Here is a 24103-nt window from a genome sequence, read left to right as displayed (position 1 = left end):
CCATCAAACAGATTTTAAACTTTTAGGAATCAAACTTTTTTTCAATTACCGGTAGAATTTTATTAAAATTATGAACAACTTCAGGAAAAGGACAGCCTGTTTTCTTAAGTGTCTAAGTAAGCTCTGTAGCCCAACATGAGTGAAACAACCAATTTAAAATAAGAAAACAAAAACAACTTGTCTTTGTAACCAACAAGCAGCGACTGCTGGATGACCAGTAAAAAGGTGTGTGTTACATTTATTGTTCTCCTAGTTGTCTGACACCTTTGTCTCTCAATCTGATCTATTTTCTTCAACTGGAAGCTGAATTTTTCCCAGGTGTGGATGAGTATGAATTTGATGAACCTGTCCATGGTGCTACCCATCCATCTGCCCACCCAGAGCTTCCTGACATGGACTGACCCCGGAGCAAATAGGGATGTGTTAAAAATGGATGCTTGTCTAGACTTCAACCTGGGTTTCTTCTCCATATGTCCGTCCACCTAGATGACACGTCTCATCAAACACAAACAGTCCTCCTGAAATGGTCAGCTGAGATTCCTTCTGCAGGCTGAACATAAACAGCATGGATGGCTTTCGTGCAAAGATCAGAATATTTGTGTCGCTACTTGGGAAGTAGGGACAATGCTCATTTGCATATTCTGTTCTTTGATCAGCAAGTATGGAGAAAACAGACACACAGGACACCGTGTGTGTGTGTGTGTGTGTGTGTGTGTGTGTGTGTGTGTGTGTGTGTGTGTGTGTGTGTGTGTGTGTGTGTGTGTGTGTGTGTGTGTGTGTGTGTGTGTGTGTGTGTGTGTGTGTGTGTGTGTGTGTTTAGGGTTAGTTTTTGCTAGCATCTGAAGCTCATCTCCATTTCTAGTTTCCTGCTGCAGGGTTTGTTTGACTGTTTATCAGATTTGCTTATTTATGCCAATCAAAGAGTTTCAGATAATGTGTGAGCTTGCATGTATCAGCTGGAATCAGCTAAAGTTAGACATGTCAGCTCTTTGTAAGAGAGTTTCTGGTGTGCTAACAGCTGCAGTCCAAATTCAGAACTAGATGTAGCACCATGCAGGAATCACATTTAGTTTAATTATTTTTAATATTTCTGCTACATTAAACATTGTTGTCTTCCACCACTTGTTGCAGAAGCAGCAGCTAAAGTAGGAAAGCCCAGAGGCTCCTCTCTCCAAACTCTTCCTCCAGCTCCACCGGGGGTGATCCAAACATGTTGCCAGGCTAAAGATACAATCCTTCCATAGTGACCTCCTTCTGCTATAAAATTTGTTGGGTAAATAATTTGGTAGCTTTTATTTGTCTTGCCCAGTCTATTAATATAATGAGTTCACATTTGGTCAGCAGTTTAATAAAATTAAAACCCTCACACAACTGGTGTGATTTGGCTTCAGGATTTTAATTATTAATTTTACTCATGTGCAGATGTGAAGTGATTTCCTAAGATGAATTAAACCAATAATTGTATTTTGAAAAGTCTCTCCTTTTGTGATGAATTTGATCAATTATTTTCTTAAGGCTGAAACCTTCTATCTAATGGTCATTTAGCAACACGTTTTCTTTTCCATTCCTGAATAATTGTTTCAAATTATAAACATTTAAATATTTAAATGCATGGAAGTTTGCCCAGCCAATCTACATGCATTTTGTGGATTTGGAGAAGGTGTTCGACTGCGTCCCTCGGGGGGCCCTATGGGGGGTCCTTCGGCAGTACAGAGTACCAGGCTCTTTGATACGGGCCTCTAGGTCCCTGTATGACCGGTGTCAGAGCTTGGTCCGCATTGCCGGCAGTAAGTTGAGCTTGCTCCCATTGAGGGTTGGACTCCGCCAAAGCTGCCCTTTGTCACGATTCTGTTCATAACTTATATGGACAGGATTTCTAGGCGCAGCCAAGGTGTTGAGGGGCTCTGTTTTGGTGGCCTGGATCAGGCAGTAGCGGTTTTAGGCACGGGCAGACAGGGCAGTTGCCCGGGGCGGCATTTTTTCATGACACAAAAGGGGCGCACAAGCGCTGAGTAAAAAAAAAAAAAAAAAAAAAGGAAATCTGCGCCGCACTGAGGTTTTCTATTATCTGTCATATGACAGTGTCTGGATTGGAAACAGCAAGTTGGCGCCCCCTGCAGCTGCAGGCGCTCCGTGCACCGTGTGTGTATGAAGAAGAGGAAGGGGAGGGGTGCGGCGGGGGAATTCACCTGTGGGTGGGTCCAAATGAAATGAGCGGGTAGGGGCTGAATCAACTGTATCAACATGGCTAAAGTCGATCACATCTTGATGTTGTTCCATATTTCATTCATAATATCACAAACACAGGCCTATCATTCTTTCAGGTGTTTCTGAATTGTGTGAAATGGCCGAATAAAAAAAGGAAAAACAAAACGATTTTGTGGTCACCCCCCATCAAGGTCAAATTGTTTAGACCTGACTAAAGGAAACTTATTGAGTCAAGAGCCAAACAGAAGAGATGAACATAAAAAGGCTAAAACCAACAGGTGCCCGATTCAGGAATAAAAAAGAAAAAAAGAGGAGAAAAATAAAGGTATGTTCGCTCTCATGATGAATGTTTTCAATTTTTTGAACCAGTTAACTGGGATTTTAACGGTTAAATTCGGTCAACTAGTTGCTAACAGAGCTAATAGGGCTGAAATATTGAAACGAATATTCAAATGGTTCGAATAAATTCCTTGAATCGTTTTTTATTGATTCAAACTAGGATTTGTTAAATGCTCGCTGCAGCCTGTGGCCTGCCTGAACAACAACAAACACATGTTGATCAAGTTCACATAATAATAAATAAAACAACTCTACAAGCAGAAGAAAACTCCCCAGTCACCACTAACTATCCTGTTTATTTATTGCAGATGGCTGCACTGGTTATTTTTTACATGATTTGTTCTGTAAAAGTTGACATTTTTGGTAGTCTACAGTTTTTTTATGTCTGTTTAAATTACAATTTCAGAGGCAATTGTAAAATATTATGGATCATGATAAAGATCTATTGGAGATCTACCCCAACTTTTGGACTGCTCTGCCAGTCACTGTGGCTCAAGCTGAGAGGAGCTTTTCAAAACTTGACCAAGTCATACCTGAGGTCACCTATGTTTCAGGGGCGGCTCACTAACCTGGCTCTGATCAGTATCAGTCACTCAGTAGGGGAGCAGATTTCATATGATGACATTTTTGATTACTTTGCATCAAGGTTAGGTTTTAATTTTAGTTTGTGTTTTCTGTTCTAAGTGCAATGCTGTAGTGATTATCTTTAGTTTGTTACGTGTGAAATATTTTTGCTATTTAGAATATTTATTATATATTATGTGCATATATTCTTAATATTTAGTTAGTTTAGTTGTTTTTGTATATTTGATTCTATATATTTTGATACAGTGTATAATGTATATTGCTTTACATTCTGACAACTTCATAGTAATTAATGTAAATATGTGCAACTTAGAAAAATGAATGTTCAATAGTCGTTCTAATAAAACATGCCTGTTTGTAGAAAACGTGTGTGTTCGTGCTGGTGGGGTGGTGTGGTGGTGGTGGTGGGGGCGGTTGGGGGGGCGCTCAAAGGGGGCCTCGCCCGGGGAGTAATTCCATGTAGAACCGCCACTGGGATCAGGTCTCTGCTTTTTGCAGATGATGTGGTCCTGTTGGCTTCATGAGAATGTGATCTCTGGCTCTTGCTGGAGCCGTTTGCAGCTGAGTGTGGAGCAGCTGGGATGAGAATCAGCTCCTCTAAATCCAAGATCATGGTCTTGAGTCGGAAAAGGGTAAAATGTCATCTCCAGGTCAGGGACAAGGTCCTGCCTCAAGTGGAGAAATTTAAGTATCTCGGGGTCTTGTTCACAAGTGAGGAAAATATATAGCTCAAGATCAACAGGCAAAACGTTCAAATTAACTGTCGATCTACGTTCCTACCCTCACCAATGGTCACGAGCTTTGGTAGTGACCGAAATAACAAGATTACAAGCAGCAGAAAGGAGTCTCGGCTCTCTCTTAGAGATAGGGTGAGAGGCTCTGTCATCAGGGAGGGGCTCAGAGTAGGTCCACTGCTCCTCCGCATCGGGAGAAGCCAGTTGAGGTGGCTCAGGCATCTGATTAGGATCCCTCCGGGCCACCTGCCTGGTGAGGTTTTCGGGCATGTCCAAGCAGGAAGAGACCTAAAGGAAGACCCAGGACACGTTGGAGAGGGTATATCTCTCACCTTGCCAGGGAACACCTTAGGATTCCCCCGGAGGAGCTAGCCCGAGTAGACGGGTAGAGGAAAGTCTGGGCCTTTTAGTTTAGGTTGCTGCCCCCACGAGACCCTGGATAAACAGAAGAAAATGGATGAATGGATGGATACTTAATGGTGGGAAAACGGAACTTAGGAACTTCCTATTGTCTTAGACCATAGGTTGGTATTACTGTATGTGACATGGTTCCTACTTATGTTCTATATTATGTAGGGGTCAGGGTCATTGAGCTGAAAAGCAAAACCTAACAAAAGATGTCCATGTTGTTTTGTTTTTAAAGATTATACAAGTCATTTTACTAATCTGAACCAAAAGATTTTTGTCAGAAGATGCTTTTCTTTTTTAAAAGGACACTGTGCAACATTTTCATCTTTTAAATAATTTTCACTTCGTCTCCTACCGCCCTCTGTGGCCAGAACATCGCACTTGCAACTTTAGTGTGGCAGGCTGCCACAAGAATTCATTGTTCAAGTGTTTAAGTGAACTTGTGGTAATTATTCATGAGCGATTACTTTGCAATCAGAACACCTTTCAGCAAAACCACATCTTTATTTCTCATTAAAACATATCCACGGGATCTGGCACAACAGAGAACAAGATGGAAAACTCCCTCTTGTGATTGTGGCACAAAACATAGAAAAGCTACCAAAATAGCAGGTCCAACAGGAAGAGTTGCATCATGACAGGATCTCAATTACATTTCAACATGTAAAATCTGCTGGTTTTAGTGTCTTTAGACCCAAAGTATGTAAAGAAATCGTTTGGGAAGCATCCATAGCTTCCATGAAAAGTAATTCCTTCACTGAATGTTTGCTGAGTAAACTTGTAATCTTTCAAAGTGGCCCATTATGACAACAGAAAATGCCAAGCGGCGTAAAATCAATTTATAAACACAGATAAATGCAAAGGAAACTACTTCTGCTGGCTAAAAGAAAATGCAGTAAATGCCTAAATGCTAAAAAGTTATGCTTTGCTTTGAAAAATACCAGTTATTGTTTGTTAAATGGACAGCTACACGATTGTTCTTAAGTACATAGAACTGCTGCTGCTGTAACCTCATTTCAAAGCACATCCTGTATTTATTTTAAAGATACAGGAAATTATGTGAAGTAGAGGATTTTGATTTTACAAAACAACTCTTAAGTAAAGAGCTCATTAGGAGCTGGACGAAAGCACAAGGGGACCAACAAGTAATACAATAGGTTTTGGGTATCCTTTTTAAAATCTCAGAGATAGTTTCAATTTTTACCATAGAAAGGATTATTTTACATAAGTGAAAAGGTCAAAATAAGTGTGAAATAAAATTGGCTCACTGTCTCTTATGTTCCTATAAGTAAATTAGTTGCTGTAAAAGTGTTGCCTTCACATTTCAACACTGTGTAAAACACCCTTTATAAAAATGAAGCTGGTGTTTAGAGATCCTGGTTGACTCTGCTTACAGCTGCATTTTAGTGATGAACAAACGATAAAAATGTTCACACACAATGACTGGTGATTAAAACAGTTAATGAATCAGAATGCCATAAATGTGGAACAAGCCAATCCCTTTGATCAGTCTTTCTGAATCTCTACAAAATCCGATTGTATTTACTTTTTTGTACCTAAGGTTTACAACCCAATATTTGTTGACATCTTTGTATGCATGCTCGAGTAGTTGGGTGGCAAGAAAAGAAAGAAAACGGCTTGCTGTCAAGATGCGATAAACAAGCAAAATCTACTATATGGACAGGACTCAAGCCATCATTTGTAATATCCATGTTTAATCTCTTGGCCGGTTCAGGAAATGTGTGATTACTCCAGGTTATTAGAGCCATATACACACTCATGAGCCAAAAGTTCAGTATATAAAACATCAGAATACCAATTCATTTCAGACATATTTGTTAGAATTTCCTTTGGTGAAACGAGCTATTTTAATTTTCTGTATTTTTCTGAAGTCACATTTTTCTTTACTACAAAGCTCACCTTCCACTGTGAAAAAACTATTCAAGAAACTGAATGATTGCCTAATGAGGAGCCTTAATGTGTGCACAAGTGTGAAATGTACACACTTTCTACAGTGAGGGTCCTGCAGGACTGAATTACTGACATTTACTGTACATATCATATGACTTTATGAAGAGTTATGCGCCAAACTGTAAAACTCTCCAAACAGATTTGTCCTCTTACAACAGGGCTGAATTAAAACGCTGTGGTTGATATCTTCTATTAATGTCATAGTTGATTGGTTGCCAGCTATTTGGTCTAATGGCTGCACTGACATGGTTTATACTCCTTAATTATAGCTAGATTATTGCCTGCCTCGGCTTTCCTGGAGAAAGCCATGGTGTGGATGAGCGCTGTCAGCTCTTTCTGCCCCGAGTCTCGGTTACGTGGCTTCATCGGTTGTTAAGTGCAACATATGGAAAGCTCCTCCTCGTCCTTGCACTTCTCCCCTGTTAAATAATCAAGCTACTCTCTAAGATTTAAAACCGTTTCTACCTGTCATAAACTGGCCCGTGCATTGTTGCAGAAGAATTTAGCTGTCTACCAAAAGGTGGGACGCAAATACAAAAAATAATTAGAGGTCTGCTTAGTTGTCAGTGTTTTCCTTCCTAATTACCATTTCATGCCTGTGTGTGTGTGTGTGTGGGGGGGGGGGGGGGGGGGGGTATGATTACAAGCAGTACATAGCATCCATGGGTATTACAAAAGTTGTTGAGCCTGTTTAATATTCCTAAAGTTCCAGAGAGACAATAAAGGCAAGATGAATTGGCTGTGTTTCTATTTCAGAGGCATTATATTACAATTGTACCTTGGCAGAGACAAGAAAGGAAAACAAGATGTGACATTCCCAATGGCCAGCCAAAATGCCGGTAGAGGCCTTGTATGTATTCAAGGTTGACTCCTCTCCTTGGGGACCATTAGTAACAACCTTTCAGAAGTACTGATTGGAAGAGGAGGCACTCTGCATATAAACAGGAAGAAGAATCCCCAGAGGTTGGTAGTCTGGTCACAAAGGTGTAAAGTGGAGCTGACGAAGGGAGGTGGTACAGAATGAATGTGAGCAAAGAAGCTATGAAAAAAAGGCACACAGAAAGGCAAAAAATACACATTCAAACAGAATATTGTACTGAATGTTGTCTTAAAAAGGAAGTTTAAGCATTCTGTAACAAGATTTTGGAATATATTTGAATGCAACATAAATGTTATTTTCACCCCTCCAAAAGTCTAGCTATTTCATTCTATCACATCTATCCTATCCCTGTGGTGCTCATGCATCTAGGATTAAGTTAGATACTCTGATAATATGAGTTAAGGATGAGTTTTCATCTCAACCGGAGGAATTAAAGTATCTTCCAGATGGTTGAATGGAGCACCAAATAGATCCATAGATCTGGACTTCATCTACAGCAAGGATAGGCAACCCTGGTGGAGAGCCACAGTCCTGCATGTTTTCCAGCCATGCATGGACTTTCAGCTTCTAACTGGGTGAACACACCTGATCCAGGTAATCAACAGCAGGAATAACAAAGATAGTTGGAAAACAAGCAGGACTGTGGCTCTCTAAGACCAGGGTTGCCTACCCCTGGACGGTAATGAAGGCATTGCTCTGCGTCTGTTGTACTAAAGAAGCTAAACTCAAAGATAATGCTCTCTTCTAGTAATCTCTCCATTTTTCAATGCTCACTTTTGATCATAGGACTAAAATCTTGGCCAAAAGAACAAGATCTACAATTATTAGAATATTAGAAAATCTCCTTTTTACATACAAACCAAATGTGGGGGTGGAGGACACCATCAACTACCTGAAGCACTGACTCACCTTGAGGTGCAAAAAAGAACTGTGAGTGTCATGGTTTTTGACTTCTCAAGTGCTTTCAACACCCTCCAGCCAGCTTTACTGCTGCAGAAGGTGAGAGGTGCAAGTACCTCACCAACAGGCTGCACAACTGTATATCTGACGTGAATGTATGCAGTAGCACACAGGGCTTCACAGGGTACGGTGCTCTCACCCTTTGTATTCACCGTCTACACCTCGGACTTCACCTACAACACCAGCAGTTGTCATCTCCAGAAGTTGTCTGATGACTCAGCCATTGTCGACCGTGTGTCCGAAGCATGGATGTAATTTTGGGGGGGGACATGTCCCCCCCCACTTTTTCTAAAGTCAAGTTTTGACCCCTGCACTTTTTACCATCCAAAAACAATATTACGCTATATTTAATTGACACTGGTTGAGCTCTAGGACCAAGCGGAAAACAACCGTTTGTTTTGAAGCCTGTTTCCCATTAGAGCATACTGTAAAGATACCCCCCCCCTTGCCCCCCCTTGCCCCCCCCCCCCCCCCCCCCCCCACTTCCAAAGTGAAAATTACGTCCATGGTCCGAAGGAGAATGACCAGGAGTACAGGTCAGTCACCATGGACTTTATGGACTGGTGTAAACGTAATCACCTTAGCCTGAACACCAGTAAAACAAAGGAAATGGTGATTGACTTCCAGAGAAAAACTCATCCTTGTAGCGGTCACACTTTATAGCATGACAACTGCAAATTAATTATGACCAAAAATGTGTGATAATTCCATAAAAATATGAAATATCAACCTGATTGATCTTTGACGTATAATCAGAAGATTATAGTTACTTTTTCTTGTTCAGGGACCATAAACACACTTCGTATTAATTCAGACAGAGCCAAGTATATAGTTAAAAAGGAACTTTATTCTTTCCTAAACTAATGATTATACATGACAAGATATGAATAATGAGATGTGATGAAGTGGATATGTGGTGATGGAATGTGATGTGTAGGTGGTGTGATGTAAGCTAGATGTTTATCAGAATATTTGTATCTGAAAGAAATTGTGAAATCTGGGTGTAAGAGAATTTGTTGTCTGCTATGAACTAGATTTCATCATTAATAAAACAGCATCAGATGCAATCTGTTGTGTCTACAGACCCTAGTGGAGACCCCCAGCAGATCCGGACTGTCAGAAGTCGGGTGGACCTCACGACACCGGGATTTTGTAGCTTAAACTTCGATATGACCCATCCAGTCTTGAGATGTCTCCAAGTCACAACAGTAGCTGGAATGCTTGTTTGCGTCCAAAGTGGATGTGGCTCTTAGGGAGCCGTCTGGCTGTGTCAGCGTGCAGCGTGCTAACAGGTTTTGACGATATGTCAAAAGAGATGTCTCCCTCAGAAAGCCACGTCCTCATCAGACACAAAACTGTTTGTAACACTGTGAATGAGAATGGTTTAAAACACTTACGTGAGGTGAACCTTAACCTTAATTTGTATCTTATGAAGATGTGTATGAGTGTAGATAATGATTAACTTGTTAAATCAAACATATAGTGATCATAAGATCTGCAATGGATCATTGTAAAAGCAATATTCATTTCAACTTCATTGATTTAAGCACTTATTATTCAAACATTTTATTTATACATCTTGTTCATTTAGCCATATGATTAATTAACTTATGAGTTGTAAAGCCTTGTAGGATTCATGTAGATTCACTTTTATTCAGAGTGAGGAACCCAGCAGTCTGGACAGGGAGAGAAGGGCTTTTGCGGGAGACCTTGACAGTTTATGTTTATTTATGCCTGCATTGAAGAACAATAAGTGAGCAAAAGGTTGATTTGTCTCTGGATCCTCCAGATGGTGTAACCTTGACTTTGCAGCTCTGGCGTGCATGAAAGGTTATGCTGTGTCAATTAGATGATGAAACTTGACCCTTTTGATTCATAAGATCCTCAATCACCAGTAAACATCCAGGGAGCAGACATTGAGGTGGTGTATACCTTAAGGTACCTGGGTGTTCACCTCAGCAGTTAACTGAACTGGTCCAACAACATGCGTGCTCTGTCTAAGAAGTTCAAAAGCCGCACCCACCTCCTGAGGAGGCTGAGGTCCTTCAGATTTAATTCCCATTTGCTAAACTCACATTTTTCACACCGTTGTTTACACTGGTATAAACCCTGATGTGGTCTGTTGGGGTGCAGGCAGCTCTGATTGAGACAGGATGAGAATAAACAAGCTAGTTAGGAAAGCTAGCTTGGTTCTGGGCTGCCAGCTAGAGTCTGTGGAGAATGTGTGTGACAGAAGGATGAAGCTGACCTCACACCCTCACACTCACCATAATCCACTTTAGAGGCCAAGGATAGATACTTATGAGACAGATTGAAACATCCAAGATGCAAAACTGAACACCACAGGTCCAGTGATCAAAGCCTACTGGTTGTGCAGCACCAGGCTAAAGCCCAAAGGTGACAGATCATTTGCTGCTGTGACCCTCAGACTCTGGAACCCCACCCCCGAGCCTGAGATCAGTGGACTCAGTGGTCTCCTTCAGAAAGCAAATAAAAATCAACCTGTTCAAGCTGGCTTTGGTGTGACCTTCATCACCCTCTCCTTGTTCTGCTCTCCCCACCTATTCCACCTTCCTCAGGATCCACTGATTTCCCTCTTTCCGATTCACTCTCTCTCTTTCTTTACATTTTAATCACAATTGCATTTTCTATTTTTTTTTATATTTTACCTTTTTTTTGTTTTTGTGAAGCACCTCATGATTTTATCTTGAGAGGCGCTATAGGAAACTTCTTCTTCTTCTTCTTCTTCTTCTTCTTCTTCTTCTTCTTCTTCTTCTTCTTCTTCTTCTTCTTCTTCTTCTTCTTCTTCTTCTTCTTCTTCTTCTTCTTCTTCTTCTTCTTCTTCTATATTCTCAGTGGCCAAATAATTATCTGCGAGGATTTGGAAAATGTCTGAACATGTTTCCTACCCAGTGGACCTTGGAAAAGTGGTGGAAAATGAATGGATGAATGGAAAACTACACTCCACTCACTTTTCTTATAGTGTAAACCAAAGAAACAAAGCTCAAATAATTCTACAAATAACCTCAAACTTATAAAAAATGCATCAAAAATATTATCTTCCATGGTATGAAAGATGAATCAGTGTATAAACTTTTAATGAAGTGTGAAATTTCCCTCCAACAACAGTATCTGTTTGATCACTGCTGCTTTCCTCTCTTCAGTGTTTAATGCAGCACCTGAGACCGGACTATGTGCCATGTTTTTCCTTTTTTATCGTCCAGAAGACTCACTATTAGCTTGTCATTAACATGTGCTCAGCTAAAGCTTTCTGCCCCTGCTGAAACAAGGATGAGCAAAGATCACAGTCTTTTGTTCTGCTGTCAAGAAAAAAGAAAAACAGAGTTGTAACCTAATGAAGACATCCACAGTCAGAAACCTGCCCTGCGACACGGTGTCGCCGCTAAGGGGGTGAAATATCTCCTCGGCAGGAGAAAACCAAATCAAACCACACACTCGGCAAACTGAAATACAAAGGAGTATGGAGTGTACTCGTCCATTTATCAACATTGTCTCTTTCTTCAAGGCTGCTCAGGCAGGAAAAGCCATCACTCACTCTTTTAAACAATAGTCTCTCCGTCTTTGTTATCCAGTGCTGGCAAAATAACTTTACTTCAAAATATCTGGAGAGGAATCAGCAGAGACCGTTGGACTTTGTGGGGTCAATCTTAGAAAACGGGCAGATGGTGTTGGAGGTTTTACTTCAAGAAACGGGTCCCTCGGTCCCCCTGCTGTGTGAAGCTAAATTCTGAGGAATGGAGGTAACTGTAACAGCCAGCACAAAGAGACAGCGTCAACATATCGATGGTGCTGCGACCTGCTGGAAAGCATTGATTTGAAGATGGTGTGAAGACTTCTATGTGAAAAAAAGTCTTCTTTAAAAGCACTATAAGTCACTGAGGTTATCTCATTGCTTTACACTCTTTTTGACAGTCTGAAGCTGAAGAAATAGCGAGTAGCTTACAATCAGTCATCTGCTTTAGTTGTTGAGAATACTGTGCTGCTGCCACATATGGAAATAGCCATCACAGTCTCCAGTGACAGGAAATATGTGGTAATGCTTTTCCATCTCTGTGAGGCATATATACTTCTGTATTCACCCTGGGCAGCATGGAAAAATAAAAGGTAAAGCCCATAATAGCTAAGAGTCTTTATACCCTTATGAAATGTTCTGTATTTTGATTTTTCCATTATGCAAACTGAATTGTATCCTCAACAGTTTATGGGTTTGCTGGCACACAAAGCACAGGAAAACCACAGAAACAGGGAAATGTTGAAGTGAATTAGAACCATGAAGAAAATACCAATACTACAACAACACTGTTAGTTATTTTGTTACTTGTGTTCATACATGTAAGAACATGCAGAGAAGACATTATGCTCTGGTAATTTGGGTCTTGTGATGGATGTACCACGTGTAATGCAGTATTTCCAGGAATAAGTGCTCATTCTCTCACCCATCTCCACATAAATATGAAAACATTGCCCCTAGCTTAGCCCAACTCCAATGGTTGCATGTTCATTTCAGGATTCAATACAAAGTTATAATATCTTTTTGAGGCATCCATGGCCTCACCCTCTCTGAGTTGTAGCCTAACATTCCCTCCCGTTCTCTTGAGGCAGCTGATCAGCTGATTCATGTTCACTGGATTACGGTGAATTACAGGGGGTTCAAGTTGCAACCCAGGACCCAGGAAGGAGAACCAGGCTCAGGTCGGGGAAGCCTCACACTGTGGGAAAAAGTCAAAAACAGAAGGTAATACACGAGAGACTTAACACGAGGTTCACTAGAGCTTAGTTCAAACATTCAAGACAACGCCTCACCGAGGACAGGCAACCGTGGCTTAAATCAGGGTGGTAATTGGGGATTGCAGTCAGCATCGACACACTGGGGAACACACAGGCGTGGGGCGGAGCGTCCGGCCGCAGCTGATCTGCATAGAAAAACAAAATAAAGAAATGAGCAGGAGAAAAGAACCATCACCAGAGTAAATAAATCAAACAAAAAGGAGAAGGGGTAAACCATAACACTAACATAATTTCGATTGGAATATGATTAACGTGTTGAAAAGTAGGAAAGTTACAAGTTTCCATAATATGAAAATATGCCAAGAACACAAAGTGACACCAATTCACAGCCGTAGTAGGATGGGTAAAAATAGCCAGAAATGTCATTGAAAGTGCCACAATACCATTACAGTAGAGCCACAGTTTATGTATACTGTAAAAGCTTGGTGTCCAGTCCTGGTGTCCCTGCATGTTTCTGGATTTTTAGATGTGTGAAAAAGTGTTGGCCCCTTCCTGATTTCTTTCTTTTTTACGTCATCACACAAATGTTTTTATTAATAAAACAAATTTAAATATTAGACAAAGACCAATGTGCTATTCATTTGCAGTATGTGGCTTCAGTGTCATGCTCCTCTGTCAGATTCCCATATTGATGATGCTTGTATAGAACCTTTCAGAGTCAGAGGAGTTCAATGTGTTTTATACTACAGTGTATCGTTCAATATTTTTATGGTAGCTCACTGGGCCAGCATTCCTCTGTAATGTTTCTTCTCTGGCGCTCGAGGAGTAAAGACGCTTCCCTCTCTCTCCCTTATCTTTTTTTCCCAAGGCTCTTTGTCCTGTCTGCCCACAGAGCGCTTCTCTGCATTTCTTCTGAAAAACTCTATTTTTCTAACCATGGATTTGATAAACTGGTCATTCAATGCAATCGATAAGATTTTTTCAAAAATGAGAACGGGGACGGTGGGATATATTTTGGATTCCAGGAAGGAGTGGAAGATCATATGCCTCAGCCAGCTGTCCATTGAGGACATCAAAGACGTGTGGATATTTGGTCTGATGATCACTGGATTTCTCCTGATTGGAGTGGGAGGATATCTGGTTTTCTGGAAATTTGGGAAGACGGGAGAGATTGGAGGGTGACCCGCACCCATGGAAAGCACCGTCCGTGTGGAGACTTCTCACTGGGACGTTACTCGAGGTGAATCGTAAGCTGGACAATGTTAAGGCTCCGATGCCGGTATTAGTGTGCAAAATGGATGTCATCTCGAAGAGAGTCACCGGACGGTATGGACGGGTTTAAAATCCAAAATTGGCTTCACTGAAGGACTGCAAATGATCAGTTTAAAGACTGAAGGCAGAGAGGAAGATTATCTCAGCCTGACCCAAACAAATTCTTGTTATCTGAATCCAACGCCCTGGTAGCCTTGAGCCACAAGCAACTAAAACCCCCACGAAGGAATGCAGACAGATGCTGTGAAAACCCGACCTACCCCCCCACCTTCGGATTGGTGGACTTCAGCCTGGCGAGGTCATCAGCTGGAGGAGTCAATGTGCTCTTCGATTCTCCCAAGATCTCCCTCCCACCTGTGACTGTACAGTAGATGAGCGCCTTAGATGGCTGCTCTCGCTGGGGAAAACAGGATCCCAGCCCCCCCACCCCCCCACCCCCCCACCCCCCCTCCTATTGGAGTCTCAACATCTGTTGATGTTCGTGCATATATGTTTGAGGCGTTTTTTGTATAGCAAAGCCACGCCCTGTCGGAAGTGACTCTGGAATGCCTTCTTTTTCCCTCCCCCAATTTATCCTCATGTAATCCCCTTTTCATCTGAATGAAATGAGCGCCGTTCATGGCTGCTCTCGTGGTCTACCTGTATCTGTTTTGTCTACAAGTGTGTGTGTGTAACCTTGGTCAGGCTATGCTGCGGAGACAAATTTCTATGCGTCGGGACGCTGGAGCACTGACAATAAAGCTTTTCTGATTTTTTTCTGATTTTAATAGTATAATGACATCACCACCCCATCTCAGAACCCGTGTCTATTGTAAAATCAGACTGCCCGATTCATGGGTTCATACAAGAAGTATGTGAAATGAGAACCACTGTACTCATGCTGATGCAAGTACATTGAGCTCTGACGCACAACACGACATTCAAAGAGGTGCATTTTAGTAGACGGCACCTTTCATCACCTGCAACATGTTTTTGAGCGTTTGACGCAGGAGGCAAGACCTGTCATGCTGTAAAAGGGTCTCTGTGCAGGAGGTGACATGAGAGCATCTCTTCAAAGACATGCCAGAATACTGATTCTTAACTGAAACCTAAACACACCTTTTTAATCCATGTCTTAAACCAACCATTTAATGCAATAACTGGAATCAGACAACATCTTAAATACAGACAAATTCAGCACTCATATAACAGGATTGAGCCAGACTTTTCTGCCTCTTAAAACGGCAATTATAATAACAAAATTTTTGATTTCTCAGAAGAATATCACTTGTTGCTGATGAACTTTGACAATGGCAGCTAGTAATTGTTACCATTGAAGCAACATTCTCAGCATGTCCACAATTTTCAAATAAATAACATTAATTAGATTTTGATAGTCAAAAAAAAAAACGAATGTAAAGAATTCAAACATAAACAAGCCCCATGAGTACACTCTATTAAATAAAATGTTGAATTTAATTAACCAAGTTAACAAACACTGAGCCATTAAAAAAATACAGTTATTTTACTCTGAATTTCCAATTTGTAGTGAAATAGAGCACTTAGAAGCAAGGATAGCAGTCATGCACTTATGATGCGTAAGGGCCAGAACAGACTTGCTGTTTAAGGGTTAAGGCTAGGATGCATACACATGCTTAAAACAGCTGCCACACATAATATGCATTCATTTGAAGCGTTTTTATGCGCGCCCACCCGAAATTAGCTTGACGAGTCCGAATGCTGCAATAAATGAATAACCAGTAGGTGGAGTTGACAAAACGAGCGAGACACACTTATCATGGTGACTCCGTCTCTGGCTTAGAGGTCTTCCATACAATCTATAATACCGCCGCTGTCTTTCTTTCTGTTGTGATCTCAAAATCAACTAGCTACTGATTTCTTCTATTAGCGCCAAGTTTACTTTGGTCATATACACAAACACAGCTCTCTGTCCTGTCTGAAAAGTATAGTCCCCCCCCCCCCAGTGGAACACTCCAATACTGCATGCAATGCAATGACATGTAGCAGCAAGTATGTGAACATAGACACAGTCTGCTTCCTTCACCAATGAGAGATTAAAAAGCAAGTGTATGCTGGCCCAAAGACTCCATAAGTTTCAATGCTAACATCAGCTTTAGAAATGAACCTGAAACAAATGACTTGTTGTTCTTTAACAATCCCTTGATGTATGAACACCTCCAGACACCTTAGTATTAAAGCATAGTAGGGTTGTCACGATACTAAAATTTCAAACTCGATTTGATACTTGGGGGGAAAAAACTCGATACTCGATTTCGATACTATTTAAAAACACCAACTTATTGAACAAGTTTATTCAAAAAATAACATTCCTCAATTCCTATTGCAAAAATTAAATGTTAAGAATTAAGTGTATAAAGTGCTTAAACCTTTCAATTATCAGCATTTTTTAAAACGTGCATACAAAAACTGGCGAAAGTTAACACTTTAAATCATGAATTGTCTCACTATATATACACTATTTGCAGAGTGATGTTTTGCTGCTTAAACTCTGTTTAAGGTGCATTTTTGTCATAAGCTGTAATGCCATATGTTTTGTTCTGTACTTTTGAACAACTCTGTTGGCCAATAAAGGGAGAAAACGAATTTCTCCACAGTAGGACAAAGGTACATCTACCGGTAATCTTAATAAAAACAGATTGGCACACGGCAGTGACGTCATTAAAAGCATCGGTTAATTAGCCGCAGCTAGTCTGTTTACGCCTAGAAATCCCAGACTTGCTCCAAACGAACAGGGGAATCATGTTAATGATTCCTAACAAAACCTTTCGACATGAAGATGTTTCGGTGCAGATAATGTCTTATTTCGAGGCTGCACCATGGGTGCCCGTCCACACCCGTTATATGGATATACACTGACGGCGATTCGCCGATGGATCTAAATACCCCGGGGAATCCAAGTAGCACCAAAGTTGTCAGCGTGAGTAAACAAACGTACTGCATGCTAGAAATTAAGTCCAGGTTGCAATAAACGGGAGTTTTCCTTTAAGCACATAAGCGTGAATATACAACTACGTGTCGGACTTGGAATGCTGATTAAGTTGGGCTGTGAAGCGCCTCCCAAATTCGCTGTTTATGTTTTTGTTTATTTATTTGGCAGACAAAACTTGGATCGGAGACAACTTGCGTGGGAAATTGCAATGTAGCCATGCGGCGTCTTCTTCTTCTGTTTGTCTGGGAGGCGGAGGCTGCTTTACGGCATCTGGCTGTTGTGCATGTCGGTGTACTTGAAGGAGGCTGTGTATAATAGTCCATAATATCGATACCACAGGGATGGAATATCTCATTTAGATACCACTTTTAGTATAAATTTATATCTAGGTATCGATTTTTTGACAACACTAAAGCAGAGAGAACAATAATCATAATATTTAATGTACAAAAGAGAAAAACAGACACTTATTAAGTTCAGATCAAATTTGCAGCATTTGTATTGAAGCATTGAAAGCATTATTGATATGGTGACACAACAGCAGATTATCCAACAGCATTGCCTCAAAGCAACAAACTAAATCAGAGAGAGACACATCAAACTGAAGTGCTTAAGCTGTCCAGATAGTTGGGTTTTGAGGTTTTGTGGTGTTCTCTGATTTATTAAATACTTGTTAAATGAGATGATGTCTTGGGTGCTTTTAATATAGCTTCTAATCCATTTAATCAATACACAACCAATCCTGATCCACTGCTCAGACGCTTTCGACAGAACCTTGAAGCAGCTTAAGACACAAATCCTTCACAGGCACCAAGTTTAAAAAGAAAATAGCCTCTCGCCGTTTCTCCCTCAGCCCTACGGGACAATGCAAAGAGGCGGGCAGCAGACAGCCCAGAATTAATTGACATGCCTCAGAGAGGTTGTTCTCTAATAACATATTGATCCAACAGGTCCGATATGCAAAGCATCTGCCAGTGAGTGTGAGCTGGCGAGGTGAAACAAATGCCCCCAAATACATTCCACCATGTTGATTAACAGAGGTATTAGAGCCCATGATCACATCGAACCAACATGTCAGGTATTCCACATCGAACCATGTCAGAACCTGTGCTCATTAGCAGGTCAACAAACTCAGGAACAATCAAATGTAACTTTTATGAATTAGAAGAATTTAATGACAGGCTCAAGATTTCTGTGTCGTTTTGATGCAACTGGCAATGTTTAGCTTTGCTGGAAAGCGTGTGGTTGGAGAAGCAGGTTGTTGACAGAAAAAAGAAGAGAAGGCCTCATTTATGAAACTTTTTATAAAATCCTTACTAAAACCTTACTTAAAGTGACAATGTGCAGTTTTTACCATTAATCTCTGGAATTATCCATCGAAATGTTGTTGTAAATGAAATAAAAGGTGCTCAGTTGATGAAAAATATTGGCAGTTTCATAACATATTACCATACAAAACTGTTCTAAAATACATGGGAGTGGATCTAAGGCCCAATCTCAATACTCGCACTTCCACCCTTGCGCTCTTCAAATGCACAGTCACGACCAGGGGTGCGAGTGCATACGGTGTCCCAATTCTCAACTGCGGAAGTTGATCACACCCCTTTTGCACCCTTGATCTGCACGTCCCCCAAGTTCACAGCAATGAGTATTACCTATGATCCATTGCTACAGGAGAAACGGCTCATGTTCTTTCTCTGAAAATATGTATTCTCTAATGAAAGTAGTTCATTTTAGGGAAATTTGTTGATGCTCTGAATGTTTTAGACTAAGCAGCAATGAATGTAGTTTTATTTCAAATAATTCTTTGGCTGTATGTTTGAAAGTTATTAATAAAGGTTTGGCATCACAGCGACCAGCATCCCGGCATGCTTTACAGTCGATGACGCAATGCTCCCCATCTCAATTCGGCAATTATTTGCACACTTGGGTACCATGCACTCGAAGCCTTACAGCACACTTTCTCCAAGTGCACTTTGCTGAAGACCGCAGTGCGAGTATTGAGATTGGGCCTAAATCCCTGGGTGACACCATATTGGATGCCATGTTTCTTTCTTCGGAAGCCCACGAGGACAAAATGCATTTAGTAATTTGTTAAAAACAGTTACAAAATTTTCACCATTAATAAAAGTTGTTTTGCACTTTACCTCTTCACTAGTTGCCAGTAATGAAAGGGAGTCTGATGTTCTTGTTATTTTGCTGGAGGTTGCTTTCCCAGGGATTTTTGACCCTGATGGCCATCCGTTGGTAAGTTCTTACTTGAACACAAAAGTAATGCTTGCTTGCAATCATTTAGGTATGTCCTGCCCCCTATCGCCAGGGAATCTGTGCATGCTAATCTTGTAACCTATAAAACACTGCTTGCACATGGCTGCATGCAGTTTCTGCCTTATAAATCATTCCTGTCTTAGAAATATGCTTAGATGTTTCTGTCTTACATCCCACCTCCTACACACGGTTCAAACTGCATGGGACAAGGGGGAGCCGAGCTCCACCAAAAGGGTTATGAACTCCACTGGAAACTGGAACAAGAGGATGTTCTTTCAGAACCCTTGTTTAAGGAAACTTTAACAGTGCAGGTGCACCTTGGCCCCGGTTGGCCCCGCTGCAGAGATTTAGTTTAGAGTTTGATTATAACAGTGCGCGCTGTCGCACGGTTAATGCACCAATAAGTCATTTGAAGACATATGAACATAATGCCATAAAATATATTTATTTTAATTACTATTTATTTTCTCAGTTCAGAGATGAGGGAGACTTTGATTTTACGTTTTTGTGCACGCACGTGTCCATGCAGTCTTCAGACCCTTTTCTGAGTGGAAGCACGCTTTATAAATGAGACCTCTGAACACTAGTGGCTGAGATGTTTCCTATCTTGCTGCTGAGTGATGGTAACATACGAGGTTAAATAAGAGGAAGACCTGCAACTGTGTATTTATTGCTTTTGAAGTTTCTAAATGGTCCTTCCTACCTGATCCAAAGGAAGAAAAGTTGTAATACTGTAAGTGATCCATGAAAAGTGGTATTGACAGGTACATTCCTCTCTACAGCAGTGTCCTCTGAAAAGGTCAGACAAGCCACTCCACCTGACTACTTTAAATGAGACCAAGGCTGCTGTGTGAAGGCTCACTTTGACAGCCAGACTCAGCCTGGGTCTTGCACCCTTTGGGTTCAGGGGCAGTTTGGAAGAACTGCCAACAACATGAAAAGGCAGAATCATAAGCAAACATGTAGGTGCTTTGTTCAGTGATTTACAATGCACAAGTGCTGTGTTGAATGAAACTGCAACAAAGAGTGCTTCGTGCTTCATGCTCTCTGACTAAAACAGGTGTTTCTTAACAGTCTCTGAAGTAGATGCACAAAATGCTACTGTAGCCCAGATTTAGTGGCCAAAAAATACCAAAATAAACGTCCTGATCTGTGAAACAGCTGCTTTCTGAGCTCAAGTGGGCTGAAGCATGTCATTTACAACTGTCTGAGTGTAACATGGGGACGAATTATAGAATAATTGCCACCCCAAGTCTTCAAATGTGTTCAGTTGATAAAGCTAATAAATACTGATTCTATTAGAGGTTTAAAATCTACTATTTTAGGTGGCAAAACTTTTCAGAAATGGGTCATATAATTCACAAAACCAAAATATTCAACTTTTTTTGTAACTTTTTGTCTTGGGGGCAGTTACTTATTTAAAACTGAAAAATTAAAGGCATACTATGGAATTTTTCTTTTTTTGGAATCATTTTCTTGAGCGGGCTGCGCAGTGGTGCAGTGGTTAGAGCTGTTGCCTTGCAGTAAGAAGGTCCTGGGTTCGCTTCCCGGCCTGGGATCTTTCTGCATGGAGTTTGCATGTTCTCCCTGTGCATGTGTGGGTTCTCTCCGGGTCCTCCGGCTTCCTCCCAGTCCAAAAACATGACTGTTAGGTTATTTGGTCTGTCTAAATTGTCCTTAGGTGAGTGTGTGTGATTGTTTGTCCTGTGAGTCTCTGTGTTGCCCTGCGATGGACTGGCTGTCTGTCCAGGGTGTACCCCGCCTGATTGCCCGTTGACCACTGGAGATAGGCACCAGCCCCCCCGCGACCCTACATGGACAAAGCGGGTTCAGAAAATGGATGGATGGGTGGATGGATTTTCTTGAGCCAGTATGTGCTAAAATGACCTGTTACAGGGTTAATTGAATGTCACTCAGACCCCCACCACTCTCTGTGGCCAAAATATACTGCACATGCAACTTCAGAGTGCCCGTCCAGTCCCTGTTGGACTTAGTAAAAGTGGAGCTAACAAGCCTGCCACTGCAGTCTGGTTCCAGCATGTTTCCTGCATGTTTTAGATCGTGAACACAGCTGATTTTTTTGAAACAGTGATGAATCATTCCTGTACAAAACAATGAAGGCTGAGGAGACATTTCAGCTGATTAAAATATAAAAAAAAGACTAACGCACAGCGAGGAGATAAGTTTTACTTTTGCTTTGACCAATAAACACCAAGGAGTGCTAAAAGCAAGCAAAACTGCCTAGTTTCCCTTTAAATACAAGTCTCCTTGAGAAAGGCCAATAGAGCTGAGCTGAACAGAATATTATGATGCAAGGAAACTGGTTTTATAAAAGAGTATGTTTGTGCTGTGTGTAAAGATTTAAATTTGTTGTTTGTCTTCTCAAAGTTTTCTGGTATGAATTTGTCCATCAAGCTTTTGCTAATTGCAGTAAACTATCAATAATCCGAATGGTGTTCCTTGGTTTCTATGACTATAGTGACAACAAAGAGCAAGCAGCCAATCTGCTGTTTCTGGCTCGGATACAAAGCCCACTAATTAAAAGTCTGTCCAGTCTGTAGTCCTATCCTTCGCAGACAGCTCTTGTTGGATAGGCGCTCGCAGGCCTCTGCTTTGCATTTTGATGTCTTCATCATAGTAATAGCTAGTTAAGTCACTCTGCATTATTGATGAGCCCATACGGTAAAAACAAACCCAACAATATGCATGGAAAACAAATGCCCTCCAGTGCACAATAGTCACATGGGCCTTCAGAGTGTAATCATTTCCACTTGTGCTGCCTCACAGTTATGCATACAAGCAGTTGCCTCTGGCTGTTTTATAGCTGGTGGAAAGAAAGAAATGCCCAAAGCAGAGGACAGGGAGACAATTACGCAGAGTGTCTTTCATTGAGAGTTCTAAGGCACATTCAGAGTGGCACTTTCTTTACCTCTATGAAGCAGACATGTCCAAATACGGCAAACCCACGACTTGTGAGAGTTGATTAAATATTACTTTCTGTTCATATTTTTGCTGGAAAAGATTCTAAGTCTTGGTGGAGAAGATTGGCAAAACTTTCTTTTTACTGGTCCATCTATGTTCCAACTGTCACCTATGATCGCGGTTGTGACAAGGTTTTAGATACAAACAGTTAAAATGAACTTCTCAGCCTTAAGCCAGGCGTACACAGTGCAATTTTCAGCCCATTTTCCACTTGTCGACAATCAGTTGTGTCCTTGTTCACACACAATGTCTCTTTGTCTTTTTGCACTTTTCTCTGCACACACTGGCAATATAGCACATTTGTTTTTCCTGATAAATCTTTCAATTTTGGCAATCACAAAGTCTTATTGGATCTTACTGGTTGCAGCACTAGATGGGGATTACAGGCTTGGTCCGTCAATGGCTGCAATCAAACCTTCTTAGTAGTAGCTTCTGTGTTTTGATAGGGGAAACCCCATCTGCCTGGGATAACCTTAATGGGGTGTCCCATTGGGTTCTGTGCTTGGTCTTCTCATATTTGGAATTCATCTGTTGTACTTCAAAGGCATGATGTGAAATTCTATTTCTATGCTGATGACTGTCAGATCTGCCTACCTCTTTGCCAGAGAGGAAATTAAATAACGAATGAGCTCCAATTATCTACACCTGAATGAGAGCAAAACTGGTAGGACCCCTGGTAGGACTGTCAGTATGACTAATCTTGCTTGAGTGACTTAACTTGAGATGTTTATTTTTAATATGAGAGGCTATCATGACTACCCTGTTTTGCTTGTATGTGATACAGTACCGCAAAACCCTGTTTTGCTTGTATGTACTGTTTTGTGATTATTTGTGGTGTTTGTAATTTAGCAAGACAGGGGCCCCGGAACATCATCTTGCATAGGACTCTGCCAAAGCTAAAAACGACTCTGGAGATGGAGCTCAATACAATGGCTGAAAAAGGGGCAAAATGCATGCCCCCTTTTTCATTTGAGGAGCTCCATCATCTGCTAGGAAACTTAGACCAGAGCAGCAGCTGTTGACGTGGTTTGGGTATTTATGATGACTCCTGGTGGCTTCCTGGGAGGAGATCCTGGGACAGGTCCAGAACTGGCTTAAAAAATATAAATATTTTCTGGTCTGGCAATACCTTGACATTCCCAAGAGGAGCTGGAGGGAATGGATGAGTAATGGATGTGCTTCCTACATAACCTCAAATATATAGAAGAACACACACGCAAGTTAGCAGTCATGTTGTAAACTGCCAAGTCAAAAATTATTTGCCATAAAAAGTGACAGCACAGCTCTCCAAACCACATGAGCAGCTCATATTTATGTGGAACAGTGGATTAGAGGCGATTGATAATTGTTTATGCCGTTGGCAGTAATAAATGTGTGTTTTCAGTGAAATTCATCAAAGCCATGACTACAAAGAGAGGCAAGAGGTGCTAGCCAGTGAGCAGAAGTGGGTGGTAAGTTTAGAGATGCACACGACACAGCCTGTTTGGTAAACACGCTGTGCCACCCCACCTCCCACCTCTTTTCTCTGCTCAGCAGGGAGATCAAGCACGAACTGAAGTGTGAAAGCAATGACATATAGAAGTGAAACACAACAGCATGACACTAGAATTTCCCACCAGACAAATAGGCTAGTTACAACTAAACATCACCAAAAGCTTTGACTTTTTTGTCTTTCATTTGATTGTGTTTTTCAAAGATATATTAAAAAATGTGAAATTTCATTTTCTTTTTGGATGTTTTAAACCATATGTAAATGCTTTTAAAAGAAAAGTAACAGGCTGAAAATGCTAAATATGA

Source organism: Nothobranchius furzeri, chromosome 7 (assembly GCF_043380555.1).
Source record: "Nothobranchius furzeri strain GRZ-AD chromosome 7, NfurGRZ-RIMD1, whole genome shotgun sequence".
Lineage (NCBI taxonomy): Eukaryota > Metazoa > Chordata > Actinopteri > Cyprinodontiformes > Nothobranchiidae > Nothobranchius > Nothobranchius furzeri.
The sequence above is the reverse complement of the archived record's forward strand: the minus strand, read 5'-3'. Positions refer to the sequence as shown.